The 26,609-nt window shown below is 37.3% G+C and overlaps 1 protein-coding gene and 1 pseudogene across 1 annotated transcript in view; one reads left to right on the top strand and one right to left on the bottom strand.

Annotated features, from left to right (window-relative positions):
* Cngb3 (cyclic nucleotide gated channel subunit beta 3) overlaps positions 1–26,609 on the bottom strand; it is a 211,722-nt gene that overhangs the window by 140,601 nt on the left and 44,512 nt on the right. The window lies entirely within an intron of this gene.
* Positions 16,971–17,641, top strand: LOC110293730 (molybdopterin synthase catalytic subunit pseudogene; annotated as a pseudogene).

Raw genomic sequence — 26,609 nt, forward strand, 5'->3', positions numbered from 1 at the left:
AATGAATTGGGTAGAGCACTTTCTGTTTCTATTTTGTGGAATAGTTTGTGAAGAACTTGAATTAGATCTTCTTTGAAGGTCTGATAGAACTCTGCACTAAACCCATCTGGTCCTGGGCTTTTTTTGGTTGGGAGACTATTAATGACTGCTTCTATTTCTTTAGGGGAAATGGGACTGTTTAGGTCATTAATCTGATCCTGATTTAACTTTGGTACCTGGTATCTGTCTAGAAATTTGTCCATTTCATTCAGGTTTTCCAGTTTTGTTGAGTATAGCCTTTTGTAGAAGGATCTGATGGTGTTTTGGAAAAAAACAGTTCTTAAATTTGAACCAACACCACAATTCGTGAAAGGAAAAGCTGTTAAATTGTAACTTGTTGAAAATCAAAATCCTTAGCTTTCTAAAAGACTGTGTTATGAGAATGAAAAGGCAAGCCACTCAGCAGAATAATGAAAGACTCTATATCTCACAGTATGTGAAGAACTCTCAAGCTCAATGGTAAAAAAGTAAAGCAATGTTATCATCAAATGGGCAAAAGATATTTGGCATTTCACTGAAAAGGACACACATATAAACCAGAAAGAAGTAAAGGGTAACCAATACCTTTAGCCATTAGGAAATGCACATTTAAAACACACTGAGATATCACTATAAATTGGATAATCATACATAAAAGGCACTTCTCAGGTTGGCTAGAATCAAAATAGTGACCAAACCAAATACCAGCCTGTCTGTGACTTCATGGTGCTATCTGCAGTTAAGGAGAGATGGTCAGGAGACTCATGTCACCATTAAAAGTCACCAACTGAATTCTTAAGAAGACAGTTTAAATAAGAGAAGATAATGGTCTTTTCAGTTCATACACTGAAGGTCAAAGGATAACATGGTGCAGTCAATCTAGAAAGCAGCTCAGCATTTTCATACAGTAGTAGACACACAATTGTCATGTAACCATGTATTCCAATTTATGGAAAGAGTTAGAGAAAGAAAAACTCATATTCCCATAATATTTGTAATAACTCCAAACGGATAGTAATGCAGATAGATACTCTTAACTTGTTGAGTGCTTGAGTAAATTTGTACACTCATGCCAGAGAATACTTTTTTAGCCAAAACAAACACACAAATAAAAAAAACTAACCCCAAAATCAGCAAAGAAAAATAGTGTTATAACAAGAAGAAATGAAAATTCTAGGGCCAGCAAGATGGCTCAGAGCATAAAGGTGTTTGATGCCAAGAATAACCTGAGTTCCATCCCTGGATCTGTGGAAGGAGGGAACTATCACTCTCAAGTTATTCTCTGACCTTCACAAATAAATAAAATACATGTAACAACAATATAAATGCGTATGTATATAGATATATACACATTTATATATATTGGTCTAGCTATTTAGGACTATTGATGTGTTCTCACCCTTGGAAACCTCTGTGGAATTATGATAACTAGTCATTAAATAGCAGGGTTTCAGGTTGGGTCCAGGTCTGCCCCTCTGGGTCCTTTGCGTAGTACATGGTGTCCTCAGTAGTAGAGACTTTTCTTCCACTTCTATAACCAACAGCAACAGCAATAATCTCTAATGTTTGGGAGGCTCTTAGATAGCCTTAACCAACAACACAAAAGAGGGACTCTCATACATGGAGTTGAAGTTTTTGTTAGACAGTGTATGGTTCTTGGAGAGGAGCATTATCAGCTCAAATGAGAAATTTTTATTTCAATTATATATTTACATGTCCACATATATCAACTTACATGTATTATAGGTATTTTTGATGATTAAAATATAATTTCTTATGACTGTTTCAGACATTTTTACTGTTTCTTTACTGTCTGTTTCCTTTCTTCTATATTTATTTCCTTAACCCCTTTATGTGTACCTGATTTTCTTTTCTCTCTTGTTCTTATCCAACCCATTACAATAGCCTCTTCTTTAGTTTTCTGGCTTCTGTGCTCACTCAGGGTTATATACTCACATCTGAAGATTTGTATTAGGAATCTCAGATGAGAAATAACATTCAACACTTGTCTTTCTATGTTTGGTAACTTGGATAAATATAATATTCTCTAGTTCCATCCATTTATCTGCAGATTTCAAGATTTCATTTTTTTCTTTACAGCTGAATAGCATTCCACAATATACAATCTAAAAATTAAAATTATAATTATTAACCCAAATCTAAGTTATACAGACAAATTCTTCTACTTATAAACTATTTTTAAGTGACAGAATTACTCTTGTGGATAACAGATTGATTATTGTCAGGTCAGACTTGGGTGGGTTGTAAACATAGGGAAGAAAGCTTGGTTAGAAAAGGGCACACTGAAGAGACTGCTTGTCTGTTCATTGCTGTGGCTATATGAACTTGCATTTGTGTGGTAATATTGTATAGAGTAGTGCGAAGAACATAACTTAGTGGTAGAGTGCTTGCATAGCATGTCCAAGGCTTGATCATCAGCACTTTGAAAACACACATTAAATACATACATTTATAAATTAGTACAAATAAGATCAAGGAAATTGGAATTAGGGTGTTAAGTTATTAATGTCAATATTTAGGCCATGATGTCTGGGACTACAGTTTTGCAAGATGTTCTCATTGGGGAAAACTGAGCAAAGGCTACATAATTTTTCCTGGATTACTTCACTCTCCTAGACTAATTGCAGAGTTAAAAGATATCAGTATGAATCCAATGCCAGACTGACTAAGTCATTTCTAATATACTTATATGGAAATACAAAATTCTGTAACTTTATAACTTAGAGATATATCTTTCTTGCAGCACCAACACCCCTTCTTCTCCTAGGCCCATTGAATCAGAATTTGGAAAGAGAGCCTCTGTTGCTGAGTGGTGGGTTACAGTTGTCCAAAAGATGCCCAATCATTACAGGCTATTGCTGTTGCCATTGGTTACAGAAGTAGAAGGAGAATTTCTATTGCTGAAGCTCCCCAAAATATGAATATGAAAGACTGAAGACAATGTTTTCCAGTTTAAGAAAAATGGAGTGAATAAATTTGTAGAGAAATGAATGAACTTAGAACGCACACTATTAAGGTTTGTCACACGATCTCAGAAAGGAACAAACCACATCTTCTTTCTCAGAAGAGGAATCTCGCCAATAATACATGTATGTATGTAAGCGAGTTTGCCTATGTACACAGCATAACATGGAGAACAAGCAAGAGTAAAAGTAGGGAATGAGGGAGGAGTGAATCAAGGTAATGGGCACAAGTTATGAAGGAGAACAGGAAACTAATTGTTTTTCTTATTGTATCACAGATTTTGTTTTCATCTTTGGATAGGGCATACAATATATTCAATACAAAAAGTATAAAGTTTAATGTGGAGCTCCATAGCTTTCTTTCCAAATGCTGATTCTAACTCTATGTAAGTTCATTATGTAGTATAGATCTTAGGCCTGGTTAATTTTGATGTATAATGTTTTTATTTATTTGCAAGTTTTTGACAATAACATTTATAGCAAGATAAATAGTAAATAGTAGAAAAATAACTTTAGATCTTAGTCAGGATCCCCACTTTTCTGTAAGTTGAAGCACTTAATCTTTTTTTGAAGCCAGAAGTCCTGACTTTTCACTTATACTAGCTTTGTCAGTGTGATACATGAGTCTCACAAAACTCAATGATCTGAGCTTTATTATGTTCTTTTCCAATGGACTGACTTCCCAGTGACTCTATCTGATTAAAAAGCCATACATACAAATAGGTGTTAAAAGATTATAAGCAAATATTAATAGAAAGGAAGAAATATTTAGAACAATGTTTATCTTTAAAGAATATTTTTAGGCTCAAGAGGTAAAAATAGCCTTTGAATATCTTCTTATGAAAAACAGAACACTCAGACTGTATAAGACACTGTATGGCTATTCAGGTTCTAAATAAGCAATACATATTGGAGTGTGAGTATATTAACATTTAAACAAATTGCTATTACCTTTTTGTCAGTATTTTGCCAGTATGTAAGATACAACTAATATTTTACTAATATTTGCTAAATATTAATATAGTAAGCTGTAGGGAGATACTTAAAGAATCTTGAAGTAGAAAATGAAACCAAGAACACCATATGGTGCTGCACACAAATTTTCAAAGCATTTTCAGAGCTGCGGATTGCTTTCCTGATCAATGCTGTCATCAAATTTTACAGTCAAAATTACTTACAAAGACTTGTGCAAATAATTTTTATAGTCTGTCACATAGTGTAGTACACTGAATAGACAATTCTAATAGCCTAATTTCTGAGGAGCAGAACAGTCATAGCTATAGAATTGGCTTATAAATCATGTGGGCATGGCTGAAGGAACTCACTATTTGGTCTACTTTCATCAGTGCAGATTACGGACGTGCATCATAGATTTTTATGCAAATCAGGGACATCTATAATCACAAAAATTTTGATGCATTTTGATCATCTTAGTTTGAATGACAGGCTCTTTCTATTGGCCTCAAGCAAACTATAGATATAGGGTGTGGGGCATGTCTTTAAACTATTAAAGAGATACTATATAGATATTTGATATTTTAAAAGAAGAGTTAATTATCCACAGAAATGAACTTATATTTGAAGTTGACAGTGGTGGCACCATACCTGAAAATCTCAGAATTTGGAATGTGGAGGCAAGAGGCCCAAAAAGTTGAAGTCAGTTACATAGAGATTTTGAGGCTAGCTTGGGCTACACAATACTCTGTCTCAAAAGGGAAAAACAAAATCAGAAAAAAAGGAATTCATATTAGAACTTTCTGCAGAAACATGAACTCAGGGTATTTCCAACTGATAAGCTAGAGTGGTTGTGATTCCTCCCATGCTACCTTCTGTTAGCAGTAGTGTAGACACTGGTGGTTATAGTGCCTTTAGTGTGGCGGTGGTGATGTTGGAAACGGATGATCCCAGCACTGCACATGGAAGCAGGTGCAGTGTTCTCTTACATTCACGAATAGGAGGCATTTTTCTTTGCTAGTGGGCAGGGGACAATTCAAGGCTTGCATTATGCTGAAACATACTTTTAAAGGAAAAGGTTAAAAGATGATGAGTTCTGATTTCAACCAAGGTCTTCAGTGTAGGGCTCTGAAGCATAAACCCACAGAGCTTGTATGTAAATGTTTTGTAGTTTTTAAAGCAGTGCCTAAATGACTAAAGGTTTTGGAGTTCACCATCCATCAGGGATTTTACAGATCAACTGGGATGGCCAAAATTAAAAGGAATATAAACTTAGTGTTGGTAACGAAAAGGAGAAATTGGAGCCTCAGTGCCTTCTCATTCACTTTGGGATAGAAAATGATTTAGCACTGTGAAAAACCCTTTGAAGTTCCTTGAAAAGGTAACAGTAAAATTGCTACTCTCAGGTGTATAGCCCAGAGAATGGGCAATACATACTCAGTACTCATATATGTATATATGTACATATGCTTTTAGTAGCAGTAGTTGTGATATCTAAAAGTTGAAAAATTGGCTGTATGTCCATCAATAGAAAACTGGATAAACAAATTGTAGTATAAAGACACAGTGGAGTTTTATCCACACATGGAGGAATGAAGAAATGATCAGGCTACTACATGGATATACCTTTTTGAATGGAATAATTGTGTTAAGTTAAACAAGTATACAAATATCTCACATAGTGTGTGACATTTATATGTGAACACACTTGTGTAAACTACAAATCCTTGAGGGTCAGACAGTATGCACTGATGAACATAAAGGCCTGGAAGAAGCAAAGAATGGTAGAAATTGTTTAATAGGAAAAATGAAATCACTTGAATGATGGAAATGCTTTAGGAGTAGTAGAGGAGATGGCTGCAGAAAGTGAATTCACTAAATGCTGGTTTATGCTCATCCATTTATTGAACCCACTTGTTCATCTTGTTTGAAAAGTATCATAAGACATTTGAAAAACCTTTTAAAATGAAGCTAATAAGAATTGTCTATCAGTAAAACCTATTTACCATGTAGAGATACTGTCTTATTGCTTACATTTTCAAAAACCATGCTTGATAATCCAGACTAGTGTTGTTCCAGGTTCAACACAAACCACATAATGTAGAATGTTAAGGCTTCTTATCACCTACATCTTTGAAAATGCATTTGTTCATTTTATGCATGAGATTCAAATTTATTTGCAAACAATGTTATTTGCTCTTTAAATCTTCTTTGGAAATCAAATATAAATATTATTTTCAGGGTGGTGAAAAAATACTTGGCTATACCTACATGTGATTACTGTTGTGTCTTTTATAGTCTAAGGTAATTATCTTTCAGGAATGAAATAGAAACTACATTTCAAGCTTGTTCTTGTTGAAGGCTTTGACTAGGAAAATAAATCGTTTTTACAAATAGAAGGAAACAATTGTCTATGGAGTTTGATTCCATTCTAGCCCTTCCAGCATTTTCTCAGGTGTGTGTTGACATTTAAAATTTCCTTAGAGAGGAAAAGCCTTTTATTTTATAAATAGAATTAGGTATGCCTTGGTTTTACAGAAGCAGTAGGTAATTGCTGTTGAGATATATATTGACAAGCTTTTATTTCCTGCTGCAGACTTAAATACTGTAGTAAAGAGTGGTGTTTGGTTGGTAAGGGGTGAGATGATCAAGGGCATGAAAAGATGGTGGGATTTCACTAAAGGGCAGAAAGAGAGCCTGAAAACAAGTAAGAGAAATATTAGCAGGTAGAAATGGAGGATTCATGTGATAAGGTGATGAACTTTCACTCCTCATTATTCATTCATGGGTCAGGCTAGACCACAGAGTGGTTACAATTAAGGATATGAAGATATTTCCCCCTGTCTATACAGGGGGAAATCTCTCTCCTTTCTGTTCATCCTCTGAATGCTCATGCTCTGCACTCTTCTGACTAGCTTTCTCCTCTTTCTCATTGTTAGTGTCTACCTTGTTAAACCCCTCAAAGCAGAGAGCAAGTGCAAGATCCCTCATCTATTTGACTATATAACTTGCTATCTTAGGTTTTACTTTAATTTTTGTTTCATAGTAATGCTTTTCCTATTATGCTTAGTTACTGGCAACAGGCTGGGTAACTATAAATTAATGTTTATAGTCAGAAGGTGAATGAAGTGGAATAGCCCCACAATTCAATTTTTATTCTAAAAGTATAATACTTATGTTTCACCAGACTTGAATTCTTAAGAAAATTCTTGTCTATTGTAAAAGCAGTACGTATTGGAAATTATGATAGAATTTAAAAATTATTTTATTATATTCTTATGTTGCTGTAATGAATAGTAATTTAAATATGAATAAATTGACCTAATTTTATAGATTAAAAAATAGAATCAAGATTGCAGGATGTTACCACACTGTAGATACTATTTCCAGTGAATTACTCATTAGTTTTTATGGCTTAGAGTCGAGTATTATGTGTGAGCCTGGTCCAAGGCAAAAATGCAGAGATTTCTAGTAATCAATAAATGGAAAAAAACTGATGAGAGTGACCAAGCTTTTTATTGTTGGATTACTGTAATTAGTTTGTGTGAATATTCAATTTCATATACTTTCAGTGTATTAGCTTCTTTTGGTTAAATTTATAGGATTGTCAGAATATTTTACCTAAACAGTACTCATAGTCTTTTGATAGCAGCAGGTGGCTAATCCTTAATTTTTCTTTTCAGACTCCCTAAGAGTTAATTAGAGTTAATTAGAATCCAAAATTCCATTTATCTCCTTGCATGCTTTAACTCTTCCTTTCCTCTCAACTGGGTCCCTCACATTTTGCATTACTGTTTTTCCCCTTGATGTGATAAAATGCCTCACTGAAACAATGGGAGGGAGGGAGAATTTATTTTAGCTCCTGCTTCCAGGGACTACAGTGCACCCTGTGGGTTAGGCATGGCATTGTGGAGCTCTTCAAGGTGGCAGTGATTTGTAGTTTCTTCACATCATGGTTGACCAGGAAACAGAGAGCTAGACTGGAGTTAAGAACAGGAAATAACCTTCATGGCCTGCCTTAGTGTCTTCTATCTGCAAGCTATGTATTGATAACTTCCCAAATAGTGCCAGGAGCTGGGGATGGAGGGTCTAAATAGAGAAGTTCAACTCAAATCTTAATACTTCCCCCTTCCCTCCTCTTTCTTGTGATCACTTTTTTTCAAACCAAGTAAAACAGGAAAATCTCCACAATACTTGTTTTAGTGTTGCAAAGCCACTAAATTGCTGTGTTTTACATTACCCTATGAGAAGCAAACTATTTTTACTGGTTTTGTGACTTAAATGAGGTATAAACCTGAAGCTCTGCTTTCTTTTGTCAGGAACTAACTCTAAGGCATTGATGCTGGAAGAACACAGCAGGCCTCAGAGGCAGTTGGGGTCTCTCCATTCCTATCCACTCTGGTCTCTCATGCTCGCCTTTCTTAGGTTTGTTCCTAAACAAACTTGTTCCCTCTGCTATGGAGCCACTCCTCCATCTTTCTTTTCTTTTTATAGGTACAGCATTTTAGAAACCATTACAGAATATTGTCTCTCATATTTGCTTAAATATATATAAATTTACTGGAAAGAAATCAGTATATTTTTATGATGAACATTTTAGGCAGTTGCATTTAAATGGGTAGTTATATTTAAAAAAACAAACAAGAGAACAGAACAAAATAAAAAGCAAAAAACAAAAAAAAAATCATTATTTGTTTTTTTACATTATGGCCTAGTCAGCCATCAATGGAAAGAGAGGCCCATTGGACTTGCAAACTTTATATGCCCCAATATAGGGGAATGCCAGGGCCAAAAGAATGGGAATGGGTGGGTAGGGAAGTGGGGGGCGCTATGGGAGACTTTTGGGATAGCATTGGAAATGTAATTGAGGAAAATATGTAATAAAAATATTAAAAAAAAAAGTTCTTTCAGGGGCAATAAAAAGTAAGCTCTCCCTTGTTCCCTCTTAGCTCTAGAACTCCCGATTTATGATTTGAATCAAAACCAGTGGGCCACAACTGAATGAATTGGTAGAATGGCAAAAAGCAAAAAATTCGAATCATCTCCAATCTTGATCAGTAGTTTCTGGATTTAACATAATCATGTTGAATGTCATTTAAATATGTAATGTCACAAATAGCATCTGGAGGCCCCATTAAATCTCTTGCTTCCTTAGCCCAGAATAAGGACTTTATTAAAACAAAAATACTTTTGCTATGTGTGAAAATATGCATTGCTTTTTTCTGCTCCAGTTTCTGTGAGCTCATAACTGTCCACTGCTCACATGCTACCCAGTCCCCATCTTCTTTTAGATACAGCTGCTCTGTGACCCTGGAGGCATATCTTTAGCAAACTAAAGAGAGAACATGAATTGGGACCCCAGAATTTTAAGTGTAAACTGGTGAAATGTACAACATTGATAGTGTTACTAAATTCATGAGATTTAATTTCTTTCAGTGTTGAAGTATTTCCTGAAATATGCAAGACATTAACATAAACAATAATGCACATTTTTTTTTGTGAATTTCATAAACTTCTTAATACAAGCTCTTGTGTGGCTGAATCTTCTCTGTATCCAGTCTCGACAGCTCTGCCATTTCTAAAGGTGGGTCCTCTGCAGGTTGTGTGAAGCAGTCCAGAGACTAGGAAACACACAGCAAAGCACTGCACAGTCACTGTTCTGTCATCTCATGGTTAATATTGTTTTAAAAGAATTCCAACATACAATCACCAGAAGTGACTATTTTCCTTGTAATACTCTTACTATTTTGTTAAAGATTTTACTACCACAGACCTTAAAAAAATGTCTTTTAATTTTTCAAAATGGTGCTTTAATTTGTGTAAAGTGTTTAAGAGTTAGAATCAGGTGGGCAGTCTTCACTTTCTTTCCTGTCCTCCAATTCCAATTCCTCAGTTTTATCCCCAACCCCCGTGAGACTAACATGACTCTCTCCTGTGGAGTAGAGAATCAGGAAAACTATAAAAGACCAAATCTATGAATAATAGGAACAGAGGAGGGAGAAGAGATCTGGGTCAAAAGCATAAAAAAATTTGAAAAATCTAGAAGAAAATTTCCTTAAATCTAAAGAAGGACATGGTTGGGGAGGCAGAAATCCGGCCTGAGTAGGGCCACAAGCCTCTTCCGGTCAGACCAGCACTGGGGTAGCTAGGGCACAGGGTCGTCTGACACTCTCCAGCTACCCACAACACCCGCCACAGGATCTTGAGACTTCTGGTGAGTGGAACACAGCTTCTGCTCCAGTCCAATCGCACGGGACCTGAGACTGCTTTGGTTGGGGAGGCAGAAATCCGGCCTGAGTAGAGCCACAAGCCTCCTCCGGCCTGACCAGCACCGGGGTAGCTAGAGTGCAGGGTCGGCTGACACCCGCCAGCTACCCACGACACCCGCCACAGGATTTTGAGACTTTGGGTGAGTGGAACACAGAGTCTGCTCCAATCTTTAAACAGTGACAAGGATAACAACTAACCCCAGGGATTACCAGATGGCGAAAGGTAAACGTAATAATCTTACTAACAGAAACCAAGACCACTCACCATCATCAGAACCCAGCACTCCCACTTCGCCCAGTCCAGGGCACCCCAACACACCAGAAAAGCTAGACTCGGATCTAAAAGCATATCTCATGATGATGGTAGAGGACATCAAGAAGGACTTTAATAACTCACTTAAAGAATTACAGGAGAACATGGCTAAAGAGTTACAAGTCCTTAAAGAAAAACAGGATAACACAATCAAACAGGTAGAAGTCCTTAAAGAAAAACAGGAAAACACATCCAAACAGATGATAGAAATGAACAAAACCATACTAGATCTAAAAAGGGAAGTAGACACAATAAAGAAAACACAAAATGAGGCAACACTGGAGATAGAAACCCTAGGAAAGAAATCTGGAACCATAGATATGAGCATCAACAACAGAATACAAGAGATGGAAGAGAGAATCTCAGGTGCAGAAGATTCCATAGAGAACATCGGCACAACAATCAAGGAAAATTGAAAATGCAGAAAGATCCTAACTCAAAACATCCAAGAAATACAGGACACAATGAGAAGACCAAACCTACGGATAATAGGAGTTGATGAGAATGAAGATTTTCAACTCAAAGGACCAGCAAACATCTTCAACAAAATTATAGAAGAAAACTTCCCAAATCTAAAGAAAGAGATGCCCATGAACATACAAGAAGCCTACAGAACTCCAAATAGGCTGGACCAGAAAAGAAATACCTCCGACACATAATAATCAGAATAACAAATGCACTAAATAAAAATAGAATACTAAAAGCAGTAAGAGAAAAAGGCCAAGTAACATATAAAGGCAAGCCTATCAGAATTACACCAGATTTTTCACCAGAGACTATGAAAGCCAGAAGATCCTGGACAGATGTTATACAGACACTAAAAGAACACAAATTCCAGCCCAGGTTACTATACCCAGCCAAACTCTCAATTACCATACATGGAGAAACCAAAGTATTCCATGACAAAACCAAATTCACACATTATCTCTCCACGAATCCAGCCCTTCAAAGGATAATAACAGAAAAACACCAATACAAGGACAGGAACCACGCCCTAGAAACAACAAGAAGGTAATCCCTCAACAAACCTAAAAGAAGACAGCCACAAGAACAGAATGCCAACTTTAACAACAAAAATAACAGGAAACAACAATTACTTTTCCTTAATATCTCTTAATATCAATGGACTCAACTCCCCAATAAAAAGACTTAGACTAACAAACTGGCTGCACAAACAAGACCCAACATTTTGCTGCTTACAGGAAACTCATCTCAGAGAAAAAGATAGACACTACCTCAGAATGAAAGGCTGGAAAACAATTTTCCAAGCAAATGGTATGAAGAAACAAGCTGGAGTAGCCATTCTAATATCTGATAAGATCGACTTCCAACCCAAAGTCATCAAAAAAGACAGGGAGGGGCACTTCATACTCATCAAAGGTAAAATCCTCCAAGAGGAACTATCAATCCTGAATATCTATGCTCCAAATACAAAGGCAGCCACATTCATTAAAGAAACTTTAATAAATCTCAAAGCACACATTACACCTCATACAATAATAGTGGGAGACTTCAACACACCACTTTCACCAATGGACAGATCATGGAAACAGAAACTAAACAGGGACACAGTGAAAGTAACAGAAATTATGAATCAAATGGATCTGGCAGATATCTACAGAACATTCTATCCTAAAACAAAAGGATATACCTTCTTCTCAGCACCTCATGGTACCTTCTCCAAAATTGACCACATAATTGGTCACAAAACAGGCCTCAACATATACAAAAATATTGAAATTGTCCCATGCATCCTATCAGATCACCATGGACTAAGACTGATCTTCAATAACAAAATAAATAATAGAAAGCCAACATTCACGTGGAAACTGAACAACACTCTTCTCAATGATACCTTGGTCAAGGAAGGAATAAAGAAAGAAATTAAGGACTTTTTAGAGTTCAATGAAAATGAAGCCACAACATACCCAAATGTATGGGACGCAATGAAAGCATTTCTAAGAGGAAAACTCATAGCTCTGAGTGCCTCCAAATAGAAACTAGAGAGAGCACACATTAGCAGCTTGACAACACACCTAAAAGCACTAGAACAAAAGGAAGCAAATTCACCCAAGAGGAGTAGACGGCAGGAAATAATCAAACTCAGGGGCGAAATCAACCAAGTGGAAACAAGAAGAACTATTCAAAGAATCAACCAATCAAGGAGCTGGTCCTTTGAGAAAATCAACAAGATAGATAAACCCTTAGCCAGACTCACTAGAGGGCACAGGGAAAGCATTCTAATTAACAAAATCAGAAATGAAAAAGGAGACATAACAACAGATCCTGAAGACATCCAAAACACCATCAGATCCTTCTACCAAAAGCTATACTCAATAAAACTGGAGAACCTGGATGAAATGGAGAAGTTCCTAGACAGATACCAGGTACCAAAGTTGAATCAAGATCAGGTTAATGATCTAAACAGCCCTATATCTCCCAAAGAAATAGAAGCAGTCATTAATAGTCTCCCAAACAAAAAAAGCCCAGGATCAGATGGGTTTAGTGCAGAGTTCTATCAGACCTTCAAAGAAGATCTAATCCCAGTTCTTCACAAACTATTCCACAAAATAGAAACAGAAGGTACTCTACCCAACTCATTCTATGAAGCCACAATTACTCTGATACCTAAACCACAGAAAGACCCAACAAAGATAGAAAACTTCAGACCAATATCCCTTATGAATATTGATGCAAAAATCCTCAATAAAGTTCTTGCTAACCGAATCCAAGAACACATCAAAACAATCATCCATCCTGACCAAGTAGGTTTCATCCCAGGGATGCAGGGATGGTTCAATATATGGAAATCCATCAACGTAATCCAGTATATAAACAAACTCAAAGACAAAAACCACATGGTCATCTCGTTAGATGCAGAAAAAGCATTTGACAAGATCCAACACCCATTCATGATAAAAGTCTTGGAAAGATCAGGAATTCAAGGCCCATACCTAAACATGGTAAAAGCAATCTACAGCAAACCAGTAGCCAACATCAAAGTAAATGGTGAGAAGCTTGAAGCAATCTCTCTAAAATCAGGGACTAGACAAGGCTGTCCACTTTCTAAATACCTATTCAACATTGTACTTGAAGTCCTAGCCAGAGCAATTCGACAACAAAAGGAGATCAAAGGGATACAAATTGGAAAAGATGAAGTCAAAATATCACTTTTTGCAGATGATATAATAGTATATATATGTGACCCTAAAAATTCCATCAGACAACTCCTAAACCTGATAAACAGCTTCGGTGAAGTAGCTGGATATAAAGTTAACTCAAAGAAATCAATGGCCTTTCTCTACACAAGAATTAACAGGCTGAGAAAGAAATTAGGGAAACAACACCCTTCTCAATAGTCACAAATAATATAAAATATCTTAGCGTGACTCTAACCAAAGAAGTAAAAGATCTGTATAATAAAAACTTTAAGTGGTTCAAGGAACTTCACATAAAACCAGAGACACTGAAACTTATACAGGAGAAAGAAATTATAGAAGATCTCAGAAGATGGAAAGATCTCCCATGCTCATGGATTGGCAGGATCAACATTTTAAAATGGCTATCTTGCCAAAAGATATCTACAGATTCAATGCAATCCCCATCAAAATTCCAACTCAATTCTTCAACGAATTAGAAAGTGCAATCTGCAAATTCATCTGGAATAACAAAAAACCTAGGATAGCAAAAACTCTTCTCAAGGATAAAAGAACCTCTGGTGGAATCACCATGCCGGACCTAAAACTTTACTAAAGAGCAATTGTGATAAAAACTGTGTGGTAGTGGTATAGTGACAGACAAATAGACCAATGGAATAGAATTGAAGACCCAGAAATGAACCCACACACCTATGGTCAGTTGATCTTCGACAAGGGAGCTAAAAACATCCAGTGGAAGAAAGACAGCATTTTCAACAAATGGTGCTGGCACAACTGGTTATTAACATGTAGAAGAATGCGAATCGATCCATTCCTATCTCCTTGTACTAAGGTCAAGTCTAAGTGGTTCAAGGAACTTCACATAAAACCAGAGACACTGAAACTTATACAGGAGAAAGTGGGGAAAAGCCTTGACGATATGGGCACAGGGGAAAAATTCTTGAATAGAACAGCAATGACTTGTGCTGTAAGAATGAGAATTGACAAGTGGGACCTCTTGAAACTGCAAAGCTTCTGTAAGGCAAAAGACACCATCAATAAGACAATAAAACCGCCAACAGATTGTGAAAGGATCTTTACCTATCCTAAATCAGATAAGGGACTAATATCCAATATATATAAAGAACTCAAGAAGGTGTACTCCAGAAAATCAAATAACCCCATTTAAAAATGGGGCTCAGAATTGAACAAAGAATTCTCACCTGAGGAATACCGAATGGCAGAGAAGCACCTGAAAAAATGTTCAACATCCTTAATCATCAGGGAAATGCAAATCAAAACAACCCTGAGATTCCACCTCAGACCAGTCAGAATGGCTAAGATCAAAAATTCAGGTGACAGCAGATGCTGGCGAGGATGTGGAGAAAGAGGAACACTCCTCCATTGTTGGTGGGATTGCAAGCTTGTACAACCACTCTGGAAATCAGTCTGGCGGTTCCTCAGAAAATTGAACATAGTACAACCGGAGCATCCAGCAATACCTCTCCTGGGCATATATCCAGAAGATGTCCCAACCGGTAAGAAGGACACATGCTCCACTATGTTCACAGCAGCCTTATTTATAATAGCCAGAATCTGGAAAGAACCCAGATGTCCCTCAACAGAGGAATGGATACAGAAATTATGGTACATTTACACAATGGACTACTACTCAGCTATTAAAAAGAATGAATTTATGAAATTCCTAGCCAAATGGATGGACCTGAAGGGCATCATCTTGAGTGAGGTAACACAATCACAAAGGAACTCACACAATATGTATTCACTGATAAGTGGATATTAGCCCAAAACTTAGGATACTCAAGATATAAGATACAATTTGCTAAACGCATGAAACTCAAGAAGAATGAAGACCAAAGTGTGGACAATATGCCCCTTCTTAGAATTGGGAACAAAACACCCATGGAAGGAGTTACAGAGACAAAGTTTGGAGCTGTGATGAAAGGATGGACCATCTAGAGACTGCTGTATCCAGGGATCCATCCCATAATCAGCTTCCAAACGCTGACACCATTGCATACACTAGCAAGATTTTGCTGAAAGGACCCAAATATAGCTGCCTCTTGTGAGAGTATGCCGGGGCCTAGCAAACACAGGAGTGGATGCTCACAGTCAACTATTGGATGTATCACAGGGCTCCCAATGGAGAAGCTAGAGAAAGTACCCAAGGAGCTAAAGGGATCTGCAACCCTATAGTTGGAACAACATGATGAACTAACCAGTACCCCGGAGCTCTTGTCTCTAGCTGCATATGTATCGAAAGATGGCCTAGTCGGCCATCACTGGAAAGAGAGGCCCATTGGACTTGCAAACTTCATATGCCCCAATATAGGGGAATGCCAGGGCCAAAAGAATGGGAATGGGTGGGTAGGGAAGTGGGGGGCGCTATGGGGGACTTTTGGGATAGCATTGGAAATGTAATTGAGGAAAATATGTAATAAAAAATATTAAAAATTAAAAAAAAATAAAGAAGGACATGCTCATCAAGATACAGGCAGCAGATAGACATTAAATAGACTGGAGCAAAAAGAATGTCCCCTTGATGCATAACAATCAAAACACTGAACATACAGAACAAACATATTATGAAAAGCTGCAAGGGAAAAGAACAAGTAACATATAAAGGCAGACGTGTTAAAATAATAGCATATGATTTTTCATTGGAGACTCTAAGAGCCACAAGACTTTGGATGAATGTTTTAGAAATTCTGAAAGGTCACAGATGCCTGCCCTGGACACTATTTCTAGCAAAAATCATAATAGAGAGAGACATCATGATAAAACAAAATTTAAGTAGTATCTATTTACAAATGCAAATCTACATAACAGGATAGAAGGATAACTTTAACCAGAGTGGTTAACCACACTCAACAAAACACATGGAAAACCAAAACAGAACCCAAAAACCCTTATGATCTGCAAATCAAAAAAAAAAAATCATACCATCACAACAAAATAAGGGATATCAAAATACTATTTATTAATAACTCTATCAATAAGTCATCTCAATCTCCCCAAAAGGACTCCGACAATGAAATTGCATATGAAAAAAATCCATTTTTCTGCTGCATCCTAGAAACATACCTTAATATCAAGAACAGACATCACCTTACAGTAACAGCCTAGAAACAGATATTCCAAGTAAATGTACCCAAGAAGCAAACTGGTGTAGACATTTTAGTAGCTAACAAAATAGATGAAGAGACAGATAAGGAAACTGTATACTCATCAAACGAAAAAATTCGACCGGCGCCTCTGGGGGTTGGAGAACTGGCTCCGTGGTGTGTATCGGGATGGTTCCTAGGTGCCAGGTTGGCTGATGTTAGAAACCAGGTGATATTTGCTGTTCGTCAAGAGTATGTCGAGCTTGGAGATCAGGAACTCCTGCTTCAACCCCGAGACGAGGTTGCCATCATCCCGCCAATCAGTGGAGGATAGTGCATCTGAGCCGTCTGGGAAAGATGTGGACGATGTTCAGGAGGAACCTAAACATTCACTAAAATACAGTTCACTGCCGAGAAGCTCTCTGTGGGTGAAGTGTCACAGTTGGTGGTGTCCCCTCTATGTGGTGCAGTGTCTCTCTTTGTAGGGACTACAAGAAATAACTTTGAAGGCAAGAAAGTCATTAGCTTAGAATATGAAGCGTATGTACCGATGGCAGAAAATGAAATCAGAAAAATTTGTAATGACATTAGACAGAAATGGCCCGTGAGACACATAGAGTAATTCCATCGGCTTGGTTTGGTTCCAGTGTCAGAAGCAAGCACAGTTATTGCTGTGTCTTCAGCTCACAGAGCCACATCCCTCGAAGCCGTGAGATACGCCATTGATTCTTTAAAAGCCAAGGTGCCCATATGGAAAAAGGAAATATATGAAGAATCAACCTCATCTTGGAAAAGAAACAAAGAGTGCTTCTGGGCAGCTGGTGACTAGTCAAGTGTGGTGCGCTAAGTCTAAAAATTTGATAATCTCATAGCTAACACAAACGGAGAAATAGCCAAGTGCATGAGTGTGTGGGATGAGGGGCTGCCTAGGACCTAAAGATTGGGAGAAAGGGCTTGACCTAAACCTGTGATAAGGTGTCTGCAATAGACCCAGCCTTTTGTGACTAACTCCTAACTAGCCAGCTCGAAGTGCGCTGCAGCCTTCCTTTTACCTTCAGCTGTCTCAGGAAGACCTCGCTGTCCCAGAGTGTACTGACAGCATCACTATCAGGCATGTATTACAAAAAAACTGGCAGAATCAGAAACTCATTTATGTAAAAGTGAATCTAAATAAATCATGATTTAAACAGTCTAAAAATAGATCCTATCTCTTTTTTAGTCAATGATAATACCTAAGGGATTTTACATTATAGAAACTGCTGTGACTTCAGAATCTAATTATACAGTAAAGCCTTTTATATTTCATTAGTTGTCAATATTCTCATCATTGTACAGATTAGCATAAAATTGTTATAAAACTAACTAGCAACAAGGTGGTTTATGTTAAAATGATGTATGTTTAAAAGTTGGCCCACAACTGCTTGAGGAGATTGTGCAGTTATTTATTAAAGTAGTTTAGATAGTTTTCATAATGTTTATGTAACAATAGCCTGTGTGATGTTAATACTAAACAAATTAAATTTTCTGCAAGGTTAAAAAAAAAGAAAAAAAAAGAAAAAATTCTACCAAGAGGATATGACAAATCTAAATATCTATGCACCAAGCAAAAGGATGTAAGTGTTCATACAAGTAACATTACAAAATTATACATTGACCCTTACACAATAATAATGGCTGACTTTAATACCCTATTCTTGCCAATAGATAGAACATCCAGACAAAAATTAAACTAAGAAATTCTAGCACTAAATGGCACCACAAACCAAATGGAACTAATAGATATTTAGAGAACATTTCACCCAGATACAAAGGAATATATCTTCTTCTCAGAGCACATAGAACTTTCTCCAAAATTGACTATATACAAAATTGACTATAATTGACACTAAACAAGTCTCAACAAATACAAGAAAATTTAAATAACACCCAGCTTCCTTTTAGACCGCAATGGATTAAGGCTGGATGTCAATAACAACAGAAACCAAAGACAGTTTACAAATTTGGGGAAGTTGAACAACACACAACTGAATGAAAAATGGGTCAAGATGGAAATGAAGAGAGACATTGAAAATGTTGTATTGAATGAAATGGAAACGCAGCAGACCTAAACTTATGGACTACAGTGTAGGGGCTTCTGAGAGGCAAGCTCACAGCTGTGAGTGTCCACATAACAATATTGGAGACATCTCATATTAGTAACTTAATGGTACACCTGAAACCTCTAGAACAAAAGAAAAAGTAACCCCCAAAAAGAGGAGATGAAAAGAAATAATTAAACTCAGGGATGAAATAGAAAAAAAAATACAAAGAATCAATGAAACAGAGTTGGTACTTTGACCAACCCTTATCCAATTTAACTAAAAGGCAGAGAGAGAAAATCCAAATCAACAAAATTAGAGATGAAAATGGGGGACATAAAAACGGATGCCAAGGAAATCTAGAGAATCATAAAAGCATACTTTAAAAACTTCTACTCCACCAAATTGGAAAATCTTAAAATGTGGATTGTTAGGAGAAGTTTCCTCAGCACAGCCATCTCATTAGCTGTTGTGCCAGGAAGTGTTCATTAACCCCAAATGACCACCCAGGAGCTGACTCCAGTGTGGATGTAATAGCACTATGGTATTTTATTTCCAAGCTAGAGCTTGTGCCACACCACATCAGTGATGCAGCAGGACAGGAGGGTGGAGCTCTTAGCAGGACAAAGCTTTATAGGAAATGGCAATTAAGGAGGGATTTCATCCTGTCAAGCGTCTAATTGTGTGACTATTGTAAGCTGATAGGTGAGGGCTCTGAAGCAAAACCATGAACCATTATAAATGGTCTGTAAGTACATCTGAAATGATCAGACTAATCTTTGATTGGCTGTTGCTAATAAGTAGCTAGGGTATGGCCAAGGACAAACCATGATGTACTTCCTGGCACTTGGGTGAAGCTTGGGTTCAGCTCTAGGTCAAGTTCTCAGTGTAGAGGAATGCTAGGGCCAGAAAGCAGGAGTGGGTGGATTGGTGAGCAGGGGGCAGGGGGAGGGGATAGGGGAGGGGATTTTTGGAGGGGAAACCAGGAACGGGGATAACATTTGAAATGTAAATAAAGAAAATATCTAATAAAACAAAACAAAAGAAACAAACAGACCAAAAAAAAAAAAAAGAGAGAGAGAGAGATAATTTTCTGGATATATACCATCCACCTAAGTTAAGTTAAAATCATATAAGCAACTTAAACCTATAACCCCTAATGAAATAGAAGCAGTAATTAAAATTCTTCACCACCCCCTCAAACAACAACAACAACAAACCAAAAAACAAACCAGCAAGAAATAAATGTAAAAGCAAGCAAGCAAGCAAGCAAGAACAGATTGGGAGATGGCTTTAACTCAGAATTATATCAGACTTTCAAAGAAGACTTATTGTCAATACGCCTTAAATTAGTCCACAAAGTAAAAACAGGAGAAACATTGCCCAGTTCTATTTATGAGGAAGCAAGTCCCCTGACACCTAAACCACCAAAAAGCCTAACAAAGAAAATCACAGACCAATCCTTCCTTCCTTCCTTCCTTCCTTCCTTCCTTCCTTCCTTCCTTCCTTCCTTCCTTCCTTCCTTCCTTCCTTCCTTCCTTCCTTTCTTCCTTTCTTCCTTCCTTCCTTCCTTCCTTCCTTCCTTCCTTCCTTCCTTCCTTCCTTCCTTCCTTCCTTCCTTCCTTCCTTCCTTCCTTCTTTCTTTTCTTCCTTCCTTCCCTCTCTTCCTCTCTCTCTCCTTTCTCCCATTTCCCTTCAGTCCCTCCTTTCATTTTTTTACCTTATAGGGCTTTTGCTTATATGTTATGGTTTTTGGTCTGTGTTTTAATTGGATTTCTGTGTGTGATAATGTGTGTGTGTGTGTTTCTGTGTGTATCCACATGTGTTTCTTATGCTTTTCTTTGGCACTTTTCTTCTGCTTGTTTGTTTTTTTCTATTCCAATTTGCCTGTTTTTACTTTACCTTATTTTAATATTATTTATATATACCTGTTTGTTTTGTAACCAAGGTTATGGATTTGCGTAGGAGAGGAAGTGGAAATTATTATCAGGACATCTGTGTGAAAAAATATTTTCAATAAAAGAAAAAGTCAGTGTCATTCCAAAAAATGTTTCCTTCCTCTTTTCTCTTTTATGGAGTTTAGGAAGAAGCTATTTTTAAGGAAGGTTGAGAGGATCAATAATTCTCCTATCTGAGACCTAGTCCCCAGTGTGTGTGTGTGTGTGTGTGTGTGTATTTCTACTTGAAGCTATGTTACATTGTTCTAGTATCTGCACTTAAAACACCTTTGACAATGAACACTATACATTTCAGAATATTCTTTTAGGCTATTACGTACAAAAACATGGTCTATTTCAGGGTATAGATATTTCTAAAAAAATTGTTGTCATCTGATTTTTTTAAAAAAAGAATAACCATTAAGATATGCAAAAGTTGATTTTATACCTTCTTTTTTTCAGCACTTTTAAAATATTTCTGCTAATGTGAGCAGTCCAAACCATGGAGTAATATTGGTGAGCATCTTCAGTTACTGTGAGGCCAACGTGAGCACATCTGCTTGTTCTCATCTTCTAACTGATGCTTTTGAAGCCATCTTCTGTTTTCATCTACTCACATGTCTTTTATGTGTCACGTAGCTGTTAAAACATTATTGTTTTGAGATAAGCTAATTATTCACATAAATTCTTGTCATTTATTTGGGCTTCAAAACTTCGAGGATTTGATGAAAATTCATTTTAATTTGAATATAGCCAAGCTAATTTTACTTTTAGCTCCTGAGATCCTTTTGACTCTTCTGTATGAGGGAAGAAGGTAAAATCTCGGGGCAGATGCTACACCACTGAGCCTTTTGTCTTCCTTTGAATAATCTTTCTTATAATTTGTGATATGTTGTCATCTTTGTCCTTCTTTAACAAGTTTGTTCTCCTTTTATTTATGATATTTTTATTTCACATAAGAGTAACCAGTTTCACAACCCCAACTACGTACAGCAAACCTGTAACTGTTTATTCATAGGTTCATCACAGTAACCATTTCTCTTTCAGATAAAAGCACCGCACCGTCAGAGAGAAATAAAGACAATGCTCTGTTAATCAAGAAATTTGGAGTTGGGGAGGAGAACAAGAAATTAACAGCTTCGGGTTATATTTTATTTTATTTTTTCCTGAATAGGAATTCTCTGAGATCAGAGAATTATTTCTATTGTAATCATTCTCTCCCTTTGATCTCCAGCTTTTCCGGTTTCGCAAGGGAATCTAGAAGAGGAACGCTAGAGGGCAGTAAAAGCGCATTTTACAGACGCTAGACTTTTCAGAGGTGGTTCTGAGCCAAATTCCAGCTTTGTTGTGACTGATTTCTTCTGTGCCTGGTTCTTAGATTAATCCACGCTTTGGTTCAGGAGCCCCCTGTGTAGAGGGAGCAGCGCTGGGCGGATGGTTGAATGCTGCCAGAGCGTACTACAAGCAAGTTAAGCCTTGTTTGGTTCTTGTGGTGTGAACTTATTTGTATATTTCAGTAAAGAATGAGAATTGTCCGGATTATGAGCCATTTTTTTAAACTTTTATTTTGTGATGTTTTCAAACTTTCTATGATAGTGTACATGAGCAAAATTACCCCAGTAGAAACAATAAATAGGATAACTTAAAAATTGTATTGCTTCTTTTGGGAAAATGTGCTTCATGGATTTATTATATTGTGTTTACATGAAAGAGTGGAAAACAGGAGAGTCATGGAAAGGACAGGCCAGGGTCTCCGGTGGTCTGCATTTCTCTCTTTAAAACTCAGTTATCCTAATGTATGTTAATTATTGACACTTAGACCCTCACTCAAAAAATATGCCCCAGGCATTCATGAGAAGACAGGAGCCAATAGGCTGGCATCTTGACAGCCAGTGGCTCCCTGCACTGTTAGTTCAATCTCAACATAATGAAACAAGTAGTCATTAAGTGTACCAGGACGGATAATTGTGATGTCTAGAATTTATGTAGAATTATACAAACTAGTGATCAAAAACTAGGCCAGTACTATGGCTGAATAGCATCCAATTTTATTGCTTCTAAGCAGTCAAGTTTACAGCAAATTATTTAAAAAATTACACTCATTAAAGGGACAAAAAGGATGGAAGGCAATCTGTGGGCTGCATTTTCCTACAGTGTTAATTAGGGATGGTGAACAATGATCTGCAAAGAAAACTGAGCTATTCCAAGTGTCAATGGAGAGGAAAAGGGACAGAGGCATCCCAGGGACAGGATCTCATGTGGATTCCTGGGAGCGAAGCTCTGCCTTACGAGGGTCCATATTCAGAAAAGCCTTGTGGACTTTGACATTTTTCGAAGCCAGGCTCTGAAGGACTTTCTTCCTGGGAGATACATCCTTGACCTGGAATTTTCTCTGTTGATTTTTCCAGGAAAGGAAAGCTTGGTGAGACCAGGAACTCTATGTGTGGCACGGTAGCATGAAATGCTTCAGTTTCTCAGACGTTGATTCTATAGGTCTTCATGTGCAGTAGAGATCCTAAGAAAATTATAATCCAAGCTGACTTTTGCAGACCTACCTTGGCATCTGTCTCTTGTAACATGTATAAATGAGAAGACAAATAAATACAGGTGTTTCAAAGAATTAGTGACTTTCAAAGACCACCCTCTTGTTACTATTTTTTAAGAGCATCATCTGTATGCACACACTGGAGAAATGCTAGTGTGTTTCTTTCATTTAGGAGATTTAGGAATGGGGGACGGGAAATGTCACTTAAGAAACAGATTGGGCATAAATATTGGACTTGAAATCAGTATAAACTAGCTCACATCCAAGCATTTAAAAGCTGTCCACAGACAATAAGCTGTTCCCTATGATTTCCCAAAACTGCCTTGGAAGAACCACATTGTCTCGGATTTCTAATTATCTGTTCAAGTCCTTTGCCAATATTTCACAGTGAGTAGAATTCTCCTATGTATTTCTGTTAGCAGGGAGGCAGCCTTTCCATTTGGCTAATTAAACCTACAGTCTGGGAAAGTTTTCACTGTTTTAAGTTTTGTGTTCAGTCTTTCTCAGTGCTTACCAGCCCACACTATAATATGGTCAGAAGACTAAACTATTAACAACAAATAACTCTGGGGTATGAGGAAAATGAAGATACTGGCCTGATGTTCCCCAGGACCAAAGTTCACATTTTCACCCATGCAGTCTGTGAATACACAGCGAAAATTACCTGTGGGCCACAGTGTTCCAAATGGAGGGATTATCCTGGATTATCTGCCTGGGTTCAAGCTAATCATGTAAACCCTCTAAAGTAGAAAACCTCTGGCTGCAAGCAGAAGAGAGATTGCATACAGGTTTTTTTTTTTTCCTTAAAGGGGAAATACCCAGGGCAGGGTAGATTTCAAGGCTAGATAGAGCTGACAGGAAGATGGGGGCTAGAGAGCAGTCCCTTCCTTCCTGACTGGCACTGCAGATGCTTCACTGTCAGGCCTGGTGAGCAGGAAGTTGGTACTCCTTAGGTATGCTAAATTTGGGTCTGTTCCAACACAGGAAGTTCATCCAAATGCTTTGGGTCCTGGTGAGACTCAGGACTCGTAAGTAGTGCAGAATCTGACACTGAGTAGACAAACAAAGAGAGACAATGCTGGTTGCTGATATTGTTTATCTGTTTAGGTTTTTACCAGGTTGGAGATTATAAGGATTGTTAGTTCAGTACCTTCCAAAATTTATTTATTTATTTATTTATTTATTTATTTATTTATTTATTTATTTATTTATTATTGGTACCTCACATTGGTCGTGAGTTAAGTATGGTAACTTCACTGTAGGTGTTTTAGACATTACTTCTTGATAAGCAGAATATAATTATTTCATATTATGATTTATATTCTTCAGTGAATATTATCCTTCAATATAGGAAGTGAAGTACATTTTCTTAGTCTGCTGAAGTAAAAAAATCCGATCTAAGCAGAAAATATTAATGCTTGAATAAAGATTGTATTTTCTAAGGTGGTGGACGCGATGCACAGTCCTTCTCACCAGATTATAAGATCTATTTAAGTCTCCATAAACTATATGTTACTTTTTTAGTTTCTTTCAAAACACATCTTAGCATGTCTCAGACAAAACATTCATTACTTTAACAAATACCCTCTGCTTCTAATTTTCAAAGCATATGAGTAAAGGCCTTGCTAGTTAGTGTGAGAAAAAACATAGCATTGAGCTTCCAAGTAGGCAGAAGTACAGCAGCCTACAGAAGGCTTTCATGTGGCCACACTTGTATCTTAATCCTGGGGGAAGCAAATTCTTTCTTCAATTAGCTTTGCCCTGAATAGAAGGCTCACTGTATCGCACCAGCCAGTGTCTCTGTGGTGTGTAATGATGCCTTAACCATTGCTTTCCTTTCATTCCAGTTCTAAATCATGTCCTAGATTTTGGAGGAGAACACCTAGTGTGATCAACAATGATTACAGAGCAGTCTCCAAACCTGGCTGTCACCTGAGTCATTAAAGTACCCATAGCTGAAGCCAAGCAGAGAGGAAATCAAACACATATATTCTTTTTGTTCTTGAGCAGTTAGTTAAAACACAAGGGTCCAACTTGGCTCTTAACCCTAAATAGCTTAGAAGTACATTAAACTGTGAATTTGATGGGGTCTACTAGGAAACATTTAGTGATATTTGTGATCAAAATCTTATTAAAACAGACACACAGCTTGATCATATTGTATTCATGGGTATGCACAAAGTTATTTAAGGGAAATTAATATGATGATATCTTAACTTGAATGAGTTAAGAATAGTCACAGATTTATAGAAAACGTTATCTTCCCTCTAAAATTATACAATTTGGGGATTTCATTCATTCATCCATGTATTCATTTAGCATTTACTTATCATAGTCATGGAACTAAGAATATAAAAATAAACATAACAGTATCTCACTCTCCAAAACTTTACTTTCTAGTGGAGGGAGAAAGATGATGTCCACATTTACAGAAACACAGACCATAGGTGATTACAAATTCTATGATGAAAAACAGGTCAGAAGAAAGAAGGTGAGAATGAGCTACAGCTGTTTATTTTTCACACAGCGGTCAGAGGATGTTCTTCCAACAAGGTGACATTTGAAAGACGTTGAAAGAAGCAAGACATCCCAGGAAGACTGTAGGAATGTGACTGGGTCAGAGGGAGAGGGGAGGAGAGAAAGGAACTTAGGTCATAGAAACAGTAAAGGTTGAGATCTGATGGGCAGCTGATATGGATCTCTGGGGGACATCATAAAAACTTCAGCTTCAACTCAGCATGAGATGAGAGGCCAGTGGAGAATCTGGAGAGAAAAAGGTTGATTTATAGATTTTTCACTCTGACAGGTCTATCCATAGGTCATACGAGGGTGAAAAGTGAAAGCTAGACCAGTTACTAGGTTACAGCAATGGCTGTGTGGCAGAGGATAGGCCACAGTAATAGCAGTGATAAAGCTAAGTAGCATATGATAAATTATGGATCTATCCCAAAGAAATAACATAGCTTGATTATAGAGTATGAGAGAAAGAATATTATAAAATTTTTTCCTGACCAAATGCTGAGTAAAGATGTCTTATACTGAGATAGGAAATTTCATACAAAGCAAAGGTTTGGGAGATCCAAGAAAAAAAAAATTAAGATTGGTTTTGTGCGGGTAGTGGGTGCCGCCACAGGCCCCATGAAACCCACTTGTTTACTGCCTTGTCTGAGCATGCACAATGAGGCTGCAGGCGTGGGCTGCCAGCCAGGCTGGACTGTTCCTTGAGATCGGGACCAGTTAGCTTATCTG

This window comes from Mus caroli, unplaced genomic scaffold (assembly GCF_978045245.1).
Source record: "Mus caroli unplaced genomic scaffold, Mus_caroli_1 scaffold_6, whole genome shotgun sequence".
NCBI lineage: Eukaryota > Metazoa > Chordata > Mammalia > Rodentia > Muridae > Mus > Mus caroli.